At 41.8% G+C, this 21,854-nt stretch overlaps 1 protein-coding gene across 9 annotated transcripts in view; it reads right to left on the bottom strand.

Moving 5' to 3' along the window:
• rfx1a (regulatory factor X, 1a (influences HLA class II expression)) overlaps positions 1 to 21,854 on the bottom strand; it is a 239,869-nt gene that overhangs the window by 94,885 nt on the left and 123,130 nt on the right. The window lies entirely within an intron of this gene.

The following is a 21,854-nucleotide window of genomic DNA, read 5'->3' as shown; positions in this document are numbered from 1 at the left end:
TTTTTGAAGTGTAGTTACTGTTGTAAATCAGAGAAACGCAGCAACTAATTTGCATGTAGCAAGGCCTACAAAAAGCAATGAGATAAACGACTAGATAAGTTTAAGTGTGAAAAACAGGTGAGGGAAGAATAGGACTCAGTTATGATGTCTACAGAGTTAAATAACCTACCAAAGCTCGTACATGAATAATGACTACTTGGGTGAGATATTAAGGATAAGTGACTTCAAGAAACCATACCCCAGTTAAAAGACAGTGTCTTCAGAAGCAGCGAAGGTAGAAAACTGGTTGGGAAATGAAAAAGAAATAACAGTCATCCATTGATTCTACTCTTAAAGTGATGAACACTATTACACGCAATAATACTTGCCATTTATCATAAGTATAATATTCTACATATAATGATAATGAATAAGATTACATTGAGCAAAATTCAACCAAAAATCTTCCCACCCAATGATTACTTCAAACACACGAAATGCGAGCACTGTACACAATGGACGAGGGCCAAAGTCAATGCTATTTTATTTAAAATAAAAACAAGAAATGCTGGAAACACTCAGCAGGTCTGGCAGCATCTGTGGAGAGAAGCATTAACATTTCAGGTCAGTGACTCTTCATCAGAACGAATGCCATTTTATTCTTCTGCTAACTCTTACCCAAAACTTGCACAAATGGTTTTTAGTGAAAATGAGCAAATACAACAGCACGCCATCTGCATGTCTCCAATGGCATGAAGAAATCTGAGGCAGGATTCTGAGTATGGTACTTATTTTTCAGGTTACTAACCTAAACATTTGGTAGCCACAAGATAATCCAGGTAGTTAATACTTAATTTTGGGTGCAGTTTTAGTTTTCCTTTCAGTGGATGTTTGTTCTCTATCTGGCTTTCTTTGTGTGGTTTATACTGTCTGTCATGCATCAAACAGGGAAGTCTGGATTTCTGTGATCTCTTCCTCCTCCTGACCCCCCTCAGTGTCTGTCCCCGGTGAATGTTAAAGATGCCATGATAATATTTAAAGAGTAAGACGTTCTCCAAAATTTCTCACCAACATTTTTTCCTCAATCAACAATGCAAAAGAGAGACTGATTGTTTATTCATCAATTGTTTGTACTGTGCTTTCTGGAGTCCCTCCCCCTGAACCCTTTGTCCCTCTACTTCCTCCATCACCTTTAAAAACTCATTTTTTCGTTTAAGTCTTCAGGTTTTCCCCTCCAAATCCTCTCTCCAGCCCAACACTGCAAACTAACTTGGGACATTTTGTGGATGAAAGGGAAGAGATAAAAGCAAGCTTTTATTGTGGCTCTTGCTATGTGCAAAATGCCTACCCTATTTGCCGACATAATAACAATATTAGAAAACAAAGATCATGAAAGTTGCTACAAAAACCCTCATGTTCTTGGAGGAAGGCAGCCTACGGTATGTGGTTTGGTGTACATGTGACTCCAGTCCCCCACTATATAGTTGCCTTTTAAAGCGCCCTCAGACCAACTAGAGATGGACAATTCATATTGTCTTGCCTGTGTCACCCACATTCCAAAAATAAAAGTCTCTGTACATCAGGTGCTTTGATTTTTTTTAAATTTTCATTTTTACGAGAGCGATGATAATCATTAAATAGAACCATAGATAAATAGAATGTGAACTTTCCTGTTCCTTCAAGTTGCACATATAAAGAACTGTTGAAAAATGAGTTTACAGAGATAATGACTGAATCACTGTTATTTTCTAAGTCTAGCTTTCTCAGATTAAACACTCAGTGCAAGATTTCAATTCTGGGGTCAGAGGTCCGGCATTGCGATGACCTCTGGGTCAACCCCATCCCGTTGCGGCAACATACATACGTTTCAAGTACAAATTGCAAATTGTTTAATTAGCTCAAGTCGTGTCCATCGCCCAATTAGTAGCAGTGAGCACTGGAAGGGGGCTGACTCAGACAGCAGCTGGCCCGATTTAAAGGGCAGGCAGCAGCCATTTGCCATTCATTCAAAAAATGGAAGGAGAACCTGAGCAGAGGTAGGGAAGGCTCCAGCGCCAGGACAGCAACCTCCCCCCACCCCCCATTTTTCTGATGCTTCACTGGAGGTGCTGCTGGAGGCAGTATCCCTCGGAGGATGGATGACTGGCACAGCCCTACGATGCAGTGGCTCGGGAGTTACAAAAAAGTTACCTGGAGAACCAGCTTGAGATGTATGCCTACATGTCGGAGTTACCTGAGGCTTGGCGGAGTCATGGGATGAAAATGGAGGAATCCATTCATCTCGTGTACTCCACCATGACTCAGTGCTTTGAGCGCATGAGCTCCTCCAATGAGAGCATGGCCAACCTCTTGAGAGCCATATGCAGGATCACTTAGAGTGAATGCATGAGCAGCATACTGACATGCACAGGATGCATGCCATAATCTTCATTGCCCAGTCAGTGGCGCAACGAGACATGGAGTGGATGCCAGCTATGCCCACCGATGATCCCCTCCAGCGATCAAGGGCACCATGAAAGGGCTGAGGAGGCTACAGACGGTGATAGGGAGCCACCCCTGACGGGCTCCGTCCTCATCACCCGCCCCTCTGACGAACGAAGCATCTGTGGAATTAAGCCCTGTGACAGTGGCTTCCCCCACAGTGTTGACGATGCAGCAGCCTTTTGAGGTGGCCCCTCACCCCCACCCAGGCACCTCCATGCAGAGGCCACCAGCAAGGGCATCTCAGTCCCAGACAGGCACTAAGAGAGAGAGAGAGAGACACAGAGAGAGAGAGAGAGAGAGAGAGAGAGAGAACCAGGACAAACATCACGGAAACCCGTCCAGCTGAGAGCTGGGAGAAATCCAGCAAAAGCAAAAGAAGGTGCCCTGCTGTGAGTTCCACGCTTCAACTGTGCAGCAGAGAACTGAAAGTGATCCCCCATTTCTAGATTGACGACTCAGCTACCAGAGAAATCTAAAAAACCTTGGCCTGTAACTTTAAAAGAGAAATTAACCCCCAAGAAGATTCAACAGGTTGACCGTGAACCTCAAAAACCTACTTCACTTCAAACTACTTACCCCTTTTCCTCTCTTATCATTTCTTTGGTATGCCTGCGAGAGTGAATGCGTGTATGGGTGTGGTTGCAACCATTTCGGGAATAAATATTGTTCAATAAATAGTTAATCTTCTGTTTTAACCCAACAAGAAAACCTGTTGCTGTCTGTTTATTTGACAAATAAAACAAAGGAGTTCAAAGCATAATAACAAAAACACTTGCTGTGCTCAATTGGGAGTTGAACAGTGGGAACCACCCATACCCCTTACCACGTGCCGCGAGACCAGATAGTTGAAGGGCCCATTTCCCACCCTCTCCCAATCCTGGCTCACCCAAAATGCCCTTGTCAAGAATGCAGAGGTTTAAAAAATAATTCTACTCAATGAGCACAACTGGTTGCCATTGAATGAGAGCCTTCTGCAAGCCTTCACTCTTCAATATTGCCTCTTGCTTCTTTACTGCCATTCCAGCTCACTCCCTGCTGTGTCAGTACCTCCTCCACCCTGTTGTGGTTTTGACAGTGCATCGAACCCGCACCTTAGAAAGAAAATTCTAAACTGGCTCTTTAATGAGCTGACAAGCTTGTTAATAGGCTTAAGTGGCCATCTGCACAGAGTGGGTGGGTTGCCTCTTCTGGATCCTGCCACGACCTTTTAACCTCAGAGCATGCCGGTTTCGCATCGGGAAACTGGCATGCTGGCCCGAAAGGTAGAGGCGGGGGGGGGGGCAGTGGTGGTGCTTTAATTGAGCACTTACCCACTTTCCTGCCCTCACCAACAAATAAAAATCCCACCCATGCAGTGTGTAAGATGATCATATGTATGAAAATGAAATGCCCGCTGCCAGAACTGATTAACAATTTGCATCACAATAGTCAAATAACCACTTTATTTGTCTTTTACTCGAGAGCCACTGCTGGCTTGATATTGTTTGGAACTGGACCAATATTTAATCTCACCATTCAGATCATGTTCTCTGTAAATCAGTGGTTCAAAGTAATTCATTACCATAAAAAGAACAAAATATACAAACATATATATTGATTAAATAATGTACTCTAAAGTATCTCTCATAGCAACAGGTCACAAAATAAAATTCCACTAATCAGTACAATGTCCAATTACAAAATGCATTGGAAAAATAAAAATTGCAGCCATTATTTTAATGAGCTTATTTTGAAAGTCAGTAACCTTTGACTTAGTTATTAAATTGAGAATTGTATTGGTTTAAAAAAAATTGTAAACACAAAAATAAGAGTGTTTTAAAGGAAAACGTAAAATTTTCACAAACAGAAAGCAAAATCCTCATATCTTGACATGCTTGGTATATACCAGCTATATTCTAGGGAGACACAAGCTATAAATACAAAGGCTTTACTTACGTGGAGACATGATCATGATACAAAAATTATCACGATTGGACATTGACTTCTTCAGTGACAAGGACTCCATTACTTCACAGGTTGTTGCTCTGCTTCATGCAACTTCACTGCCTTTCACAACGTGTCAGCTTATGTATCCAAGACAGACCTTGGAAACCCAATCTCACAGTATGACTCAGAGGATTGTCTTATTTCTTATCATGAGCATCATATTTTTAAACTCTGGAATAATCATGTTTTTCATTTAATGAGATGTATACAAAAACCATGTACATTTGGCTTTTCTGGAAGGTTCTTACTGCGCATTGTTTAATTTAAAATTTAGGATTTATAGCATTTTTAATTATTCTACTTTGGAGAATAGATATTATTCAACACATCTATAATGTAATGATCAAATTCTCTACAGAACAGTATGGCTGTTTTGGCTACAGTGTGATGGGGATGGATGGCTGTCCCTGAAGAGGATGGTTGAATATTGGAAATATAAAGATGGAAGATTAATAAATTTTCCTTGATTACCTATGGGGATCAAGGAGTATTCAGACAGAAATTTTCTCAGGAAACTGAATAGTGGAGTAGAGTGAATGCTAGGGTAGATGATACATGGTTTGCATGATGTCATGATGGGCCAAGTGGTTTATTTTTGATCCAAAACTAAGATCAATGAAAAGCCAATTCGAAGCCTCGCAGTCATCTTAAAGTGCCTAGGCAATAGTTTTCCAATGTTTCCCTTTAACATAAATGCAAATGATAGGAAGCACCAGCCAGGATTTTGATAGAGTAATTAACAACAACTTTTATTTGTATAGTACTGTCAGGCAAGCCCCCCACCTGCCAAGAATGAGGAAGGTTAATTTCGCCACAAGAACATTGATTTTGGACTGTTGTTGGTGAAGAAAGAACTTGCTTTAAAAAACAATTAGAGACTTTGGCTGGAGAGAGACATTAGCATATCAACAGACAGTACTTCAAAGGACAAAGGGGCTATTCCCTGCTCCAATTTAATCCACTATGGACTTTTGATTACCAGACATTGAAAGTGGAAAGGTTAACTGCTAAGATGGCTGAATACACAAACAGACATGATCGGATCGGTTTGGCTCACATGACTAACTGACTGCTGGAGTTTTTTGAATTTGAACTTCCAAAGAATTTGAAATCAGATGGCTGTTTTCTCCTGAACTGAGAACATCTCTCTCCTGTCTGCTCTCATCTCGCTCTCACCAGCTTCGGAAACCATTGAAGACACATGAACCCCAAGAGAGAAAAGTCTCCTACAGTGAACGAGGTTTAAGAAGAATACTGGGCCCCAATGAAAAGCAAGACTACTTACAAAAGGATGACAGTGAGCTCGAAGCACAGTAAAAAAAAACCTCTCCATTTTATTTTTCTTCTCTTTTCTGTCCCTATTTTCATGCGTATGCTAGCGTGGCTGCGTCATAGAGTCATACAGCACAGTGTATATCCGGAGGCGTTAACCGTATTAGAGTTTAAGGTTTAATAAATTTCACTTTTCTTCTTTAAACCTAAGAAAGCCTGCTTATTCTCATTTCTTTGCCTTATAATTGGAAAGTGGTGAACAAGGATTCACCAAAGGGGGAGCTCAAAACACTGCGTGGTTAAAATTAAACCCTGTTATGATAAGACTAGGTGAAGACTAAAAGGGACCCCTAGACACCTTTCTCACCTGGTCGTAACACTATCTTCAACATTGTAAAAAATCCAAAGTGCTTTAGAGGAGCAATGTCAAACAAATTCAACACTGAGCCACAAAAGGAGATATTAGGGCAGATGACCAAAATCGTGGTCAAAGAGATAGGTTTTAAGGAGCATCTTAAAGGAGGAGAGAGACAGATAGAAAGGCAGAGGGGCTTAGGAAGGTAATTCCAGAGCTTGAGGTCAGCTGAAGGCACGGCTGTCAACGGTGGAGTGATTAAAATCAGGGAAGCTCAAGAGGCCAGAATTGGTATGGTGCAGAAATTTTGAGGAGAAACTGTTTTCACTGGCAAGAAAGTCAGTAACCAGTGGACACAGATTTAAAGTAATTAGTAAAAGAATCAGTGACGAGATGAGAAAAATGTTTTTTTTTAAAAAAAGGAACAAGGTATGAACTGAAGTGCACTGGCTCAAGAGGTGGTGCAGGCAGATACATTCGCTATCAACAGGGAATCGGATATATACTTGAAATGAAAAAAATCGCAGGGCCATGTGGAAAGAACAGCGAATTGAAACTAATTGGATGTTTTTTTCAAAGAGCCAGCACAGGCATGATGGGCTGAGTGGCTGCCTTCTGTACTGTTCAATTTTATGATTTTTCTCCTACTGCCAGTTACAATGCCAAAGAGAAATGTTTTTGAAGATGATCTTATCTACACCAAAGTAACGTTTAGACCTAGATGCTTTTCTGTATTAATACTGCTATGAAAGCCTTTCTTTGGAGAAGCAGGACTCCAGGATTGTGATTAAATAATTTCTGTTAGGGGAAGAAAATGGCCCCAATATTAACAGTAAGATGGGATAGATGTGGGCAAGGCCATTAGCATGGGAAGAAATCAGCAAGGCAGGAACACGGAGGCTCTGCCGATCTTAATGGTCGGGCACAGTTTATACAACCTTCTTCAAACTCCTGCCTGACAGTGGTTCAAACTGCCAGCCTGGCCAGCAGGCAGGGAGTGCAGATAAGAGGCAGCAGGCCACAGCCAGGAACCCATGGGGACAGTTCCCAGCAGTTCGTAGGGAAGGAAGCAGAAATCAGAAGCTCCAGGCTGCAATCAGAGCTGGGTGGAAGGACCAGGCTGCCATCAGAAGAGAGGTGGGATAGAAGTAAAAGGATCGGGGCTGGTGGGGGGACGAGTAACATGAAGAAGCAAAAGGATTGGGGATGCCATCAAAAGGGTGGGAGGTGATAAAAATCAATATCTTTATTGGTGGCTTTGACATTTCACCTACTAATACTCCATTACATGCAAAGCAGTGGAATAATATAAAATGGATCAAATGTAAGGTTGAAAGCATCGTAATCTATCTAGAAGAACCCTGGATCAATTGTGCTGGCTCCCAGTTCCTAACTGTACTACTCCATTGCCCTAGCTGTTACATTTCAGTCAAGAGGTTTATGATCTAATGGCTGAGGAAACAAATGGCCCAGATTTTCCTACAACGGCCAGATTAGCGAGACTCACTAAATCTTGCTGTTATAGGAGTAGGCCATTCAGCCCATTGAGCATGTTCTACCACTCAATTAAATCACGGCTTATCTGTATCTTAGTCCCATCTACCCGACTTAGTTAAGTAACCCATAATACCTTTACCTAACAGAAATCTATTAATCCCAGTTCGTAAATTTTCAATTGATTTTCACCTTTTAGAGGGAAAAGTGTTCCAGATATCCACTACACTTTGTGTGAAGAAGGGCTTCCTGGCATCACCCCTAAACGGCCTAGCCCTAATTTTATGGTTTTGCCCCTTTGTTCTGGATTCCCCCAGCAGAGGAAATAGTTTCTCTCTATCTACTATTTAATCATCTAAGCACCTCAAGTAGATCATCCCTTAATCTTCTATACTCAAGGGAACAGAAGCCTAGTCTATGCAACCTGCCCTTAGAATTTAATTCTTTTAGTCCAGGTATCATACTGGTGAATCTGTGCTGCAAGGCCAATATATCATTTGAAGGGCGGTGATCTGAACACAGTACTGTAAGTGGGGTCTAACCAGAGTTTTATATGACTGTAACATATCATCCACTCCTTAATATCCTGGCTCTTTTTAGATAACTTAGTGTCGTTAGAAAACTTAGATATACACCTTTTTATTCCTTCATCCAAGTCATTTATAAATACATTGAGAAGCTGAGGCACTGGTACAAATCCCTAGGGGCAACAATTCCCACATACTGCCAACTGGAGTATATACCTGTTATCCATACTCTTGATCTCCTGATGTTGATATCGGCATCCGTCCAACTACGAAAGATGATGGACACGCTGCAAACAATCCATTTAGGTGGGGCGTCCTCTGTTGCTGCACCTTTGCTGACCTCTGGGAAGGCCAATCCTTGACAGGCAGGTTCTGCTACAAGTGCCGCATGTGAAGCTGCCAAGTGACGCTGTGAGTTATTGTTTTCGGCGTTGGCGCCTGTTGCCAAGCTGCTGTAGCCACTGGTCATCATGGTAGTGCACACCAGTCCACAGGGTGCATCACCATTTCCCTCTTTAGCCAGCTAGAGACTCCCTGGTGCGATAGTTGACATTTAGGACCTTCGTGTCATGCTTGCAAGCATCCTTGAAGTGGAGCTTTGGATGCCCCACTGGTCGTCTGTTTCTGGCTACCTCACCATACTGAAGGTCCTACGGACGTGTCCAATCCACTGAAGCTACCTCTGTTTGATTAGTGCTAACACGCTTGGGAGCTCTGCCTTTGAGAAGACTACCGCATTTTGATTTTGTCCTGCCAGGATATACCCATAATGCGCCGCAGACAGCCAAGATGGAAATTATTGAGCTTCTTTTCCTGGTAGCTGTAAGTCACCCACGTTTCACAGCCATACAGTAAGGTTCTGAGAACACAGGCCTTATAAACCCATATATACCCATTATATATACATCAAATATCCCTACTGTTTATCCCCTACTTCGTACAATTCTGTACCCATGTCAACAGATCTACCACTCCAATTTTGCTTTTATTAACTTGCTCCAAATATTGCTGGTTTTCTAATGAGACAACTTAGGCACAGAGTATCAAACTAAGAGCTTAAGTGAGGAACATTTGGAGCTGCAAGTGGTTTTTGGTTAATAGAAGAGTAACTTCATAAATCAAATTTAACCCCTTTCAGTATTTCAAGATTTTTGTCAGTTTCATTGCTGTGTATGATCTATGAATTTGGGCCGCTCCAAGTCAATATATTATAACAACTTGTATTTATATAGTACCTTTAACATTATAAAACGTTCCAAGGTATTTCACAGAAGAGTTATTACGCAAAATTTTCAATCGCGCCGCATAGGAAATATTAGGGCAGATCACCAAAAGCTCAATCAAAGAAGTATACTTTAAAGTAAAAGCAAAATACTGCGGATGCTGGAAATCTGAAACAAAAACAAGAAATGCTGGATTCACTCAGCAGGTCTGGCAGCATCTGTGGAAAGAGAAGCAGAGTTAACGTTTCGGGTCAGTGACCCTTCTTCGGACCCTTCCGAAGAAGGGTCACTGACCCGAAACGTTAACCAAGTATACTTTAAAGGACTGTCTTAAAGGACGAAAGAGAAATGGAGAGGCAGAAAAGTTTAGGAGGGAATCCCAGAGCTTAGGGCCGAGGCAGCTGAAGCCACCAACAGTGGAGCATTAATAATAAGGCTTGTTCAAGAAGCCAGAATTAAAGGAATGTAGATATCTCAGAGGATTGTGGAGTTACAGGAGATTACAAAAATAGGGGAGAGGCCATGGAGGGATTTGAAAACAAGATTGAGAATTTTAAAAGAGGCATTTCTTAGTCAGGAGCCAATGTAGGTAAGAGAGCACAGGTGAATGCAACTTGGAGATGTGCAGCATGGGTAGAACATGGGAGACTGGCCAGCAGTGCGTTTGAATAGTCTAATCTAGAGATAACAACGGCATGGATGAAGGTTGCTGCAGCAGCAGAGGAGCTGAGGAAGGGGTGGAGTCAGGGAAGGTTAGAGGTGGAAATAGGTGGTCTGAGTGATGCGGTTTAAATGTGATTGGAATCCTATTGTTTCATTCTTTCCACTGTAATACATTTTTAACAACTGGTAGTTTTAACAGCCTCGAAGCAATAAATCGCGGCACCTCTAGGCCAGAGCATTATTTTTTAAGTCAAAGTGAGAGTGGCAATGAAAACCGACTAAAATGCAGGAGAATTGAGGCCGCCATTGATTTTAATTAGAGCAGAGTTATATCAATTACCTTCTACATTTTTGGTTAGGGTAATGACAAAGCTGTGCAAAAGTTTCAGAAGCATATGGAGTGACATAATTAATGGTGTAAATCACTTACTCCATAATTTCTTCTTTCTTTTGAACCATTCAAGAGTCCCTACGATGCAGATGCGCCATTACAATGACCCAAGTCCCAGGAAAATCTGGGTCAATATGAAAGACAGGAGCTCAATGATTGATTACGAAATGCCAACAATATAAATAGGAACATCTATATATATATATATATATATATATATTTATATTCCAAAACTAAAAATTTACACCCAGATTTTTAAAAAAGCACCTTCTATCATGGAGAAATTACTTCGTTTAGAGAAATTTGGTTATTTACATAGTTGACTATTCTCTCATTTGCCAACCACTGCATTGTGACATCATAAACCCCATCCTGAATACATTCTGCACAGAAAATACCACACGGTGTCTTGAAGCCTAACAGCATCTTTGTGAATAGGTTAAAGGTGTCTGAACAGTACAGAAGTAAATATTAAAGGAAAATAGTACATCAGCAATTACACCCCACAGTCTCCTATTTGAAATTCAAGTCATTCCCAGATCCTTCAAACTGCGGGATTGCTTACCTACATGTTACAATCGTGCCTTTTAAATCCAGTTGGGTATCACCTAATTGCCACTTCTTGATTTATCTCTTTTCTCCTAAGCTTTTCAACATAAGTGTCCTTCACTTAGAATTCTAAATAATAAAAAAAACTTTCTCTGAGCGGAAAAAGATCTTGTTCCTACCTTTCCCTAAAATTTCAGTGACTAAAACCAGAAGGAATTATAAACCTTCAGTCTTTAGCCCTTATAGTTTTATTTTATAATTACTTCCATTCTCTTAATCTATGAAGACCAAGAAACGACATTTATGTCAACTTACATAACATACGCTCAAAGTACAAATCTCTTCATCATTCTACCATGCTGCATATTATTAAATAGTCACTACTGGTTAATAACAGAAACAATCTTATATAGTTGTGTTCAGAATGTATGTCTTGCCCAAATTCATGGTATAAGTTTGTTTTTTAAACTGCCAGATTCATCCAGTTGTGAATAGCACATCAGAAGTTATAATGCCTAGTGTAGTCACCAGCCACTACCATTCATACAATAAATTTGTTGTAACTTTCATCAGTGGGGGGGTGTCGGTTAGCTCAGTTGGCTAGATGGCTAGAGTATGACGCAGCGCAGGTTCAATCCCTGTACTGGCTGTGGTAGTTCATGCAGGCCTGCCTCCTCACCTTGCCCCACGGTTGAGGAGTGGTGACCCTCAAACTATACATCACCAACTGTCTCTCTCTAATGGGGAGAGATGCCTATGGTTCTTTGGGACTATGGCTAGAGCAAAAAAATTTTCATCAGTTAAAATGAATGAAACAGGTCAATACGACCTGAAAGGTTTTGATCCAAATGGAACAAGTGAAACTAAACACCAACCAGGATTAAGTGAATTGTAGATGTTCCCTACACATCCAAAACAAGCTCCTAGGTCAGGGAGTCATCCAGACACAAAAACTGAAGCTTTCTTTGTGCATTTCTCACTATTTTAATTGAAGTCCCCAAAATTTGTATACAGGTATAGTGCATGAATACATCTTCAAAGTAAAATACTTCTGAAGGTTTTTATAGTACTAGAAACTGATACAATACAAAGTAGCACCTCCGTTTCAGTTCTATTAACTCAGTTAAAAAACCTGCATGTTTCCCTAACAGAACATTACTCGTGAAGTGTAAGATTTGTGCACAGGCACTTGCTTGATGGACTGTTCAATTATGTCTCCTTTTTGCACCAATAAATAGAAGGTTTTATAAATCAGCAATATACAATTCAATCTAAATTAATCAATAGCATGCAATTAAGTATCATATCTTCTTGAGGAGGCAAATGGCATGGCTGGGATAATAAATAAGTACTTTGATGTGTCTTCACTAAAGAAGAGGATGCTGCCAATGTCACAGTAAAGGAACAGGTAATAGAGAAACTGGATGGGATAAGAACAGATAAAGAGGAGGTATTTTAAAGGTTGATGGCGCTCAAAGTAAAAGGTCACTCAATCCGGTTGAGATACATCCTAGGTTGCTGAGGGATGCAAGAGTGGAGATAGCAGACGCACAATCTTCTAATTCTCCTTCGATATGGGAGTGGTGGGAGAGGACTGGAGGATTGCAAATGTTACACCCCTGTTCAACAAAAGGAGGGGGATAAATCCAGCAATTAGAGACAAAAGCAAGGATGTTACGCTAAACCTTTATAAACACTGGTTAGGTTCCAGCAGCAGTATTATATTCAATTCTGGGCACCACATTTTAGAAAGGAATGCCAAGGCCTTAGAGAGGGTGCAGAGATTTATTAGAATAGTACCAGCAATGTGGGACTTCAGTTATGTGGAGAGATTAAAGAAGCTAGGTTATTCGCTTACAGTAGCAACAGTTAAGAGGAAATTTTATAGAGATAATCAAGGTCGTGAAAGATTTTTGATACAGTAAATAAGGAGAAACTGTTTCTAATGACGGGAGGGTCAATAACCAGAGGACAAAAATTTAAAGTAATTGGCAAAAGAACCAGAGGTAAGGAGAAATATATTTACTCAGTGAGTTAAGATCTGGAAAGCACTGCCTGAAAAGGGTAGAAGCAGATTCAATCATAACTTTCAAAAGGGAATTGAATAAATCTTGAAGGGGGAAAAAATTGCAGGGCTCTGGGAAAGGGTCGGGGATTGGGACTACTTGGATAGCTCTTGGATCTTTAGAAGTTTAGAAGAATGAGAAGTGACCTCATTCAAACATACAAAATTCTTACAGTACTTGACAGGGTTAATGCGGGAAGTCCAGAACTAGAACACACTCTCAGAATAAGGGGCAGGCCATTTAAGACTGAAATGAAGAGGAATTTCTTCACGCAGAGGGTGGTGAATCTTTGGAATTCTCTGCCCCAGAGGGCTGTGGAGCTCAGTCATTGAGTATGTTCAAGACTGAGATCAATGGATTTCTACATATTAAAAACATCAAGGGTTTCGGGAGTAGTGTAGGAAAATGGTGTTGAAGTAGAAGATCAGCCATGATCTCATTGAATGGTGAAGCAGGCTGGGCTCGAAGAGCTGAATGGCCTACTCCTGCTCCTATTTCTTGTGTTCCTGTGTTCTTCCAAAGAACCAGCACAGGCACGATGGGTCAAATAGTTTCCTTCTATGTGATATCATTCCATGGTTCTATGATCAGGGGTTGGACATTCCAGGCCATACCTAGACCTGTAGCTTAGCTGACCATACCATAAGCTGTCACTCCTGTTAGTAAACTCGTATCATAAACTCTTCTCTTCTAGTTTGCAACGGTTGTCGTACAGGGTGTAGGAAAAATCTGAAAATATGCATTTATAATTTCATGAGTCAATAACTAGACAATATTCAAACACCGGTATTTTATTTGTTCAAGCTGTAACTAAAATGAAGTCCATACATAGATAAATACTGAACAATTCAATTTCCCATTTGTACTGTGGGCCTCAGCAATAATATTTTACAAGTACTTAGAACACTGACTAGGAAAACCAAATCAAGCTGCTATTTTCTAGTCGAACAATATTAAATTTCAGAAGTATTAATCTGCAACACAACAGTTACTGTGCATTCCCCTAGGTATCTCAAGAGTCCAGCAGCTCCGAATTAGCGCTCAGACCATTCCGAAGTGGCAGCCACCAATCAAAGGAGCCAGTCCAGAACACATAAGGTTGCGCCTGTCAGCGAAGTTTCTTGCTGAAGGCACAACCTAGCAGTTCTCTGTGGAAGTCAGAAAATTGGCCTTTTAAAAAATAAACCTAAATTACATATGTATCATTTTCAATAGACTTTGAACAAAAAGTACTCCAGCTACATTTTTCTTGCCCTTTTAATCAACAATATTAGTTTTGCTAAATATGACGGGAAAGGTAGCCAAACCATGGCTTACAAGGGAAATTAGAGATAGCATTAGATCCAAGGAAGAGGCATATAAATTTGCCAGGATAAACAACAGACCTGAGGATTGGGAGCAGTTTAGAATTCAGCAAAGGAGGACCAAGGGATTGATTAAGAAGGGGAAAATAGAGTACGAGAGCAAGCTTGCGGGGAACATAAAAACTGACTGTAAAAGTTTCTATAGATATGTGAAAAGAAAAAGATTGGTGAAGACAAATGTAGGTCCCTTACAGTCAGAAACAGGGGAATTTATTATGGGGAATAAATAAATGGCTGACCAACTAAATGCATACTTTGGTTCTGTCTTCACAAAGGAGGACACAAATATCATACCAGTAAGGTTGGGGAACACAGGGCTCAGTGAGAGAGAGGAACTGAAAGAAATCAGTATTAGTAAAGAAATGGTGCTGGGGAAATTGATGGGATTGAAGGCCGATAAATCCCCAGGCCTGATGGTATGCATCCCAGAGTACTTAAGGAAGTGGACCTAGAAATAGTGGATGCATTGGTGGTCATCTTCCAAGATTCTATAGACTCTGGAACAGTTCCTACAGATTGGAGGGTCGCTAATGTCACCCCACTATTTAAAAAGGGAGGTGGAGAGAAAGCAGGGAATTATAGACCAGTCAGCCTGACGTCGGTAGTGGGGAAAATTCTAGAGTCCGTTATCAAAGATTTTATAGCAGAGCACAGATTTTATAGAGAACAGTGGTAGAATCAGGCAGAGTCAGCATGGATTTACGAAAGGGAAATCATGCTTGACAAATCTACTAGGATTCTTCGAGGATGTAACTAGTAGAATTGATGAGGGGGAGCCAGTGGATGTGGTTTATTTGGACTTCCAGGAGGCTTTCAACAAAGTCCCACATAAGAGATTAGCATGTAAAATTAAAGCGCATGGGATTGGGGGTAGAGTATTGCGATGGACAGAAAATTGGTTGGCTGACAGGAAACAAAGAGTAGGGATAAATGGGTCTTTTTCGGAATGGCAGGCAATGACTAGTGGGGTACTGCAGGGATCGGTGCTAGGACCCCAGCTATTCACAATATATATTAATGATTTAGATGAGGGAACTTAATGTAATATCTCCAAATTTGCAGATGACACAAAACTGGGTGGGAGGGTGAGTTGAGAGGAGGATGCAGAGAGGCTTCAGGGTGATTTGGACAAGTTGAGTGAGTGGGCTAATGCATGGCAGATGCAGTATAATGTGGATAAATGTGAGGTTATCCACTTTGGTAGCAAAAACAGGAAGGCAGATTATCTGAACGGCTATAAACTGAGAGAGGGGCATGTGCAGCGAGACCTGGGTGTTCTCGTACACCAGTCGCTGAAGGTAAGCATGCAGGTGCAACAGGCAGTAAAAAAGGCAAATGGTATATTGGCCTTCATAGCGAGAGGATTCGAGTACAGAAGCAGGGATATCTTGCTGCAATTATACAGGGTTTTGTTGAGGCCACACCTGGAATATTGTGTACAGTTTTGGTCTCCTTATCTGAGGAAGGATGTTCTTGCTATACAGGGAGTGCAGCGGAGGTTTACCAGACTGATTCCTGGGATGGCGGGACTGACGTATGCGGAGAGATTGAGTCGGTTAGGATTATATTCGCTGGAGTTCAGAAGAGTGAGGGGGGATCTGATAGAAACCTATAAAATTCTAACAGGACTTGACAGGGTAGATGCAGGAAGGATGTTCCCGATGGTGGGGGAGTCCAGAAGCAGGGGTCATCGTCTAAGGATACGGGGTAAACCTTTCAGGATTGAGATGAGGAGAAATTTCTTCACCCAGAGAGTGGTGAGCCTGTGGAATTCGCTAACACAGAAAGCAGTTGAGGCCAAAACATTGTATGTTTTCAAGAGGGAGTTAGATATAGCTCTTGGGGCGAAAGGAATCAAAGGATATAGGGGGAAAGCGGGAACAGGTTACTGAGTTGGATGATCAGCCATGATCATAATGAATGGCGGAGCAGGCTTGAAGAGCTGAATGGCCTACTCCTGCTCCTATTTTCTATGTTTCTATGAGACCTTGTCAATCAACAGCCAACATGAGCCAATGATTTCATGTGCATATCTAACCAACAATATGCTAATAATGTACTTTCTCCACTTGATAACTTGGTCTGAGGAAATAAAATCAAAGGCTAACCAACCTCATGAGCATGTATTTTTCCTTTAATAAAATTCTATAAGCACTCCACTCTTTCAGATACAGCACAAGACCGACCAAGACATTCAAGATGCCCAGACAATACATGACAAATAAACAGAGGCAATTTAAAGAGATATTTGTCTGAAGTTCCTCTTTCCCAGTTGCAAAATATTATGATCCAGTGCTCCAAAACAAATAAAACCATTCAGCAAAACTATTGATGTATCATCAGCATATTACAGAAAAAGTGAATGAGGAACAAAAATAAAGAAAAGCAAAAATGCATGCAGAACTGAGGCAGTTTTAATAGCAATGTGCTCAAGTATATATGTTGATGCCATTTGTTATGGTACTTTGATAGTACAGAGTTAAAATTACTAACGAGTATATAAAAAAGTTGAACCTTTCTCAGTAATTACAATTTCACATTTAATGTAATTCTATTGTGTATTAACTGACATGTAAACCTCCTTAACTTAGGAAATTGGTGATTAAAGCTTCCATTGATATACCTGGAGTCGAAGTAACAACTTTAGAGAGAACTAAATGTTTGTGAAATTGACAATAAAATAAATCAACATAGCTATCATTGGTCGATTGGCTGTGAAACCCAAATATCTGTCAAATATGGCATAATGGTTCTCACAATATACAACAAGCAGATAAATGCACTTAAGCTTCAGCGGCCATCTTACCTATTCCAGCGATCTCCTGGAAATAATTATTAATGAAGCATGGACTGCTAGCTGCCAGATCATTGTTTTTGAATTAGATGTTAATCAGGATGGTATGCTGCCTCCCTAGTGCCAGGGTCAAAGATGCCACTGAGCAGCTGCAGAGCACTCCAAGGAGGAAGGATGAACAGCCAGTGGCCGTAGTCCATATTGGTACCAACTACATAGGCAGAAATCAGAAAGAGGTCCTGCAAGCAGAGTTTAAGGAGCTGGGAAATATACTAGCAAGCAGGACCTCAAAGGTAGTAATATCCAGATTACTCCCAGTACCATTGTAACTGGCCCAAGTAAATTGGAATCAAAGATTGGCAGGCAAAACGGTAACTGAACAATTGGCTGCCTTTAAAGAGGAGATAGTTCGGGTACAGTCAAGGTACATTCCCATGAGGGGGAGGAAGGTAGGGCAAACAAATCCAGAGCTCCCTGGATGATGAAAGAGATAGAGAGTAAGATGAAGTAGAAAAAGGGTGCATACGACAGATATCAGGTAGATAACACAATTGAAAACCAGGCTAAATATAGAAGGTTCAGAGGTGAAGTGAAAAAACAAATAAGAGCAGCAAAGAGAGTATGAGAAGGGCAGCACAGTGGCGCAGTGGTTAGCACCGCAGCCTCACAGCTCCAGCGACCCGGGTTCAGTTCTGGGTACTGCCTGAGCGGAGTTTGCAAGTTCTCCCTGTGACCGCGTGGTTTTCCACCTGGTGCTCTGGTTTCCTCACACAGCCAAAGACTTGCAGGTTGATAGATAAATTGGCCATTATAAATTGCCCCTCGTGTATGTAGGTGGTAAGAGAATGCTGGGGATGTGGTAGGGAATATGGGATTAATGTAGGATTAGTATAAATGGGTGGTTGTTGGTCGGCACAGACTTGGTGGGCCGAAGGAACTGTTTCAGTGCTGTCTCTCTAAATAAATAAGAGACTGGCAGTTAGCATAAAAGGGAATCTAGAAGTCTTCTGTAGGCATATTAATAGTAAAAGGGTGGTAAAAGAAGGAGCGGGGCCAATTAGGGACTGAAATGGGGATACGCACAGAGGTAGTGGGCATGGTTAAGGTATTAAATGAGTACTTTGCATCTGTCTGTATCAAGTAAGATGATGCAGCCTAAGCCATGGTGAAAGAGAAGGTAGTTGAGACACTGGATGGGCTAAAAATTGATAAAGAGGAGGTATTAGATAGGCTTGCTGTACTCCAAGTTGATAAGTCCCCAGAGCTGGATGAGATGCATCCAAGCATGCTAAGGGAAGCAAGCATAATCTTCCATTCCTCCTTAGATACAGGGGTGATACCAGATGACTGGAGAATTACAAATGTCGCACCCTTGTTCAGAAAAGTGGGTACGGACAAGCCCAGAAACTGCAGGCCAGCCAGTTTAACCTTGATAGTGGAAAAACCTCTAGAAACAATTTGGGACAAAATTAATAGTCATTTGGGCAAATGTGGATTAATTAAGGAAAGCCAGCACCGATTTGTTAAGAAAAAACATGTTTAACTAGCTTTCTTGAGTTTTTGATGAGGTAACAGAGAGGGCTGAGGAGCACATTGCTGTTCATGTGGTGTACATGGACTTTCAAAAGGCATTTGATCTCTTTTTTCTTTTGGGCCTCCTTATCTCGAGAGACAATGGATACGCGCCTGGAGGTGGTCAGTGGTTTGTGAAGCAGCGCCTGGAGTGGCTATAAAGGCCAATTCTAGAGTGACAGGCTCTTCCACAGGTGCTGCAGAGAAATTTGTTTGTCGGGGCTGTTGCACAGTTGGCTCTCCCCTTGCGCCTGTCTTTTTCCCTGCCAACTACTAAGTCTCTTCGACTCGCCACATTTTAGCCCTGTCTTTATGGCTGCCCGCCAGCTCTGGCGAACGCTGGCAACGGACTCCCACGACTTGTGATCAATGTCACAGGATTTCATGTCGCGTTTGCAGACGTCTTTAAAGTGGAGACATGGACGGCCAGTGGGTCTGATACCAGTGGCAAGCTTGCTGTACAATGTGTCTTTGGGGATCCTGCCACCTTCCATGCGGCTCACATGGCCAAGCCATCTCAAGCGCCGCTGACTCAGTAGTGTGTACAAGCTGGGGATGTTGGCCGCTTTGAGGACTTCTGTGTTGGAGATACGGTCCTGCCACCTGATGCCAAGAATTCTCCGGAGGCAGCGAAGATGGAATGAATTGAGACATCGCTTTTGGCTGGCATACGTTGTCCAGGCCTCGCTGCCATAGAGCAAGGTACTGAGGACACAGGCCTGATACACTCGGACTTTTGTGTTCCGTGCCAGTGCGCCATTTTCCCACACTCCCTTGGCCAGTCTGGACATAGCAGTGGAAGCCTTACTCATGCGCTTGTTGATTTCTGCATCTAGAGACAGGTTACTGGTGATAGTTGAGCCTAGGTAGGTGAACTCTTGAACCACTTCCAGAGCGTGGTCGCCAATATTGATGGATGGAGCATTTCTGACGTCCTGCCCCATGATGTTTGTTTTCTTGAGGCTGATGGTTAGGCCAAATTCATTGCAGGCAGCCGCAAACCTGTCGATGAGGCTCTGCAGGCACTCTTCAGTGTGAGATGTTAAAGCAGCATCGTCAGCAAAGAGGAGTTCCCTGATGAGGACTTTCCGTACTTTGGACTTCGCTCTAAGACGGGCAAGGTTGAACAACCTGCCCCCTGATCTTGTGTGGAGGAAAATTCCTTCTTCAGAGGACTTGAACGCATGTGAAAGCAGCAGGGAGAAGAAAATCCCAAAAAGTGTGGGTGCGAGAACACAGTCCTGTTTCACACCACTCAGGATAGGAAAGGGCTCTGATGAGGAGCCACCATGTTGAATTGTGCCTTTCATATTGTCATGGAATGAGGTGATGACACTTAGTAGCTTTGGTGGGCATCCGATCTTTTCTAGTAGTCTGAAGAGACCACGTCTACTGATGAGGTCAAAGGCTTTGGTGAGATCAATGAAAGCAATGTAGAGGGGCATCTGTTGTTCATGGCATTTCTCCTGTATCTGACGAAGGGAGAACAGCATGTCAACGGTCGATCTCTCTGCACGAAAGCCACACTGTGCCTCAGGGTAGACGCGCTCGGCCAGCTTCTGGAGCCTGTTCAGTGATTTGTGCACATATATCCCCAGATCCATCTGCTCCTGCACCCCCTGTAGAATTGTACTCTTTAATTTATATTGCCTCTCTTTGTTCTCCCTACCAAAATTAATCACTTCACATTTTTCTGTATTAAATTTCATCTTCCACTTGTTGTCCACATTTGATCAAGTGCCACTTAATAAGCTTGTCAGCAAAGTTAGAGCCCACGGAATAAAAGGGACAGTAGCAGCATGGATATGAAATTGGCTGAGTGACCGCAAACAGAGAATAGTTGTAAACGGTTGATAGGACCCCTTCTTTTCTTGATCCATAATGATGGCCTAGACTTAGATGTACAGGGCACAATTTCAAAATTTGTAATTGACACAAAACTTGGAAGTATTGTGAACTGTGTGGAGGATAGTGATAAACTTCAAGAGGACATAAATAGGCGGAATGGGCAGACAAGTGGAAGATGAAATTTAATGCAGAAAAATGTGAAGTGATTAATTTTGGTAGGGAGAACAAAGAGAGGCAATATAAATTAAAGAGTACAATTCTACAGGGGTGTAGGAGCAGATGGACCTGGGGATATATGTGCACAAATCACTGAAGGTTGCAGGGCAGGTTGATAAAGCAGTTAATAAAGCATACAGGCTCCTGGGTTTTATAAACAGGGGCATGGAGTACAAAAGCAAGGAAATTATGATAAACCTGTATAAAACACTGGTTTAGCCTCAACTGGCATACTGTGTCCAGTTCTGGGCACTGCACTTTAGGGAGGATGTTAAGGCATTAGAGAGGGTGCAGAAAAGATTCACGGGAATTATTCCAGGGGTGAAGAGCTTCATTTACATGGATAGGTTGGAGAAGAGAAGATTAAGAGGGGATTTGATAGAGGTGTTCAAATCATGAGGGGTATGGCCAGAGTAGATAGGGAGAAACTGTTCTCATTGGTACAAGGATCCAGAACCAGAGGACACCTATTTAAGGTAACTGGCAAAAGAAGCAATGGCAACATGAGGAAAAACCTTTTTTACACAGCAAGTGGTTAGGATCTGGAATGCACTGCCTGAGAGTGTGGTGGAGGCAGTTTCAGTTGTGGGCTGCAAAAGAGAAATGGAGATTTTTTTGAAGAGAAAAAAATTGCAGGGCTACAGAGAAAAGGCAGGTGGGTGGAACTAGGTGAATTGCTCTCGCAGAGAACTGGCACAGACATGACAGGCCGAATAGCCTCTTTCTATGCTGTAACCATTCTATGATTCAATAGGAGTTGCATTCTTTTGTCTCTCTTTTATCTGTCAAATTGCTAATATAGCCAATTCAATAAAATCTTTTTTTAATTTTGAAACTTCTTTTTAAAGTTTACAGAAGCAATGAGGGTATAATCTTCTCGCAGTAACTAAAATAATACTCACCAATCCTTGAAAAATGTAGACCAATATATAAAATCTCGTCAGTTTTTTTTGTTTGGAGTGTGCTGATCACACTTGACAGTGTCAAACTGTTCAGGCACACAGGATCATTTCCCCCAGTGCCACTCTAGTGTCATGATGTAGCTATAAGTTTCTACCCCTAAAAGTCCTA

Source organism: Heterodontus francisci, chromosome 43 (assembly GCF_036365525.1).
Source record: "Heterodontus francisci isolate sHetFra1 chromosome 43, sHetFra1.hap1, whole genome shotgun sequence".
Lineage (NCBI taxonomy): Eukaryota > Metazoa > Chordata > Chondrichthyes > Heterodontiformes > Heterodontidae > Heterodontus > Heterodontus francisci.
Note: the sequence above shows the minus strand (reverse complement) of the source record. Positions and strands in the feature narration are given on the sequence as shown.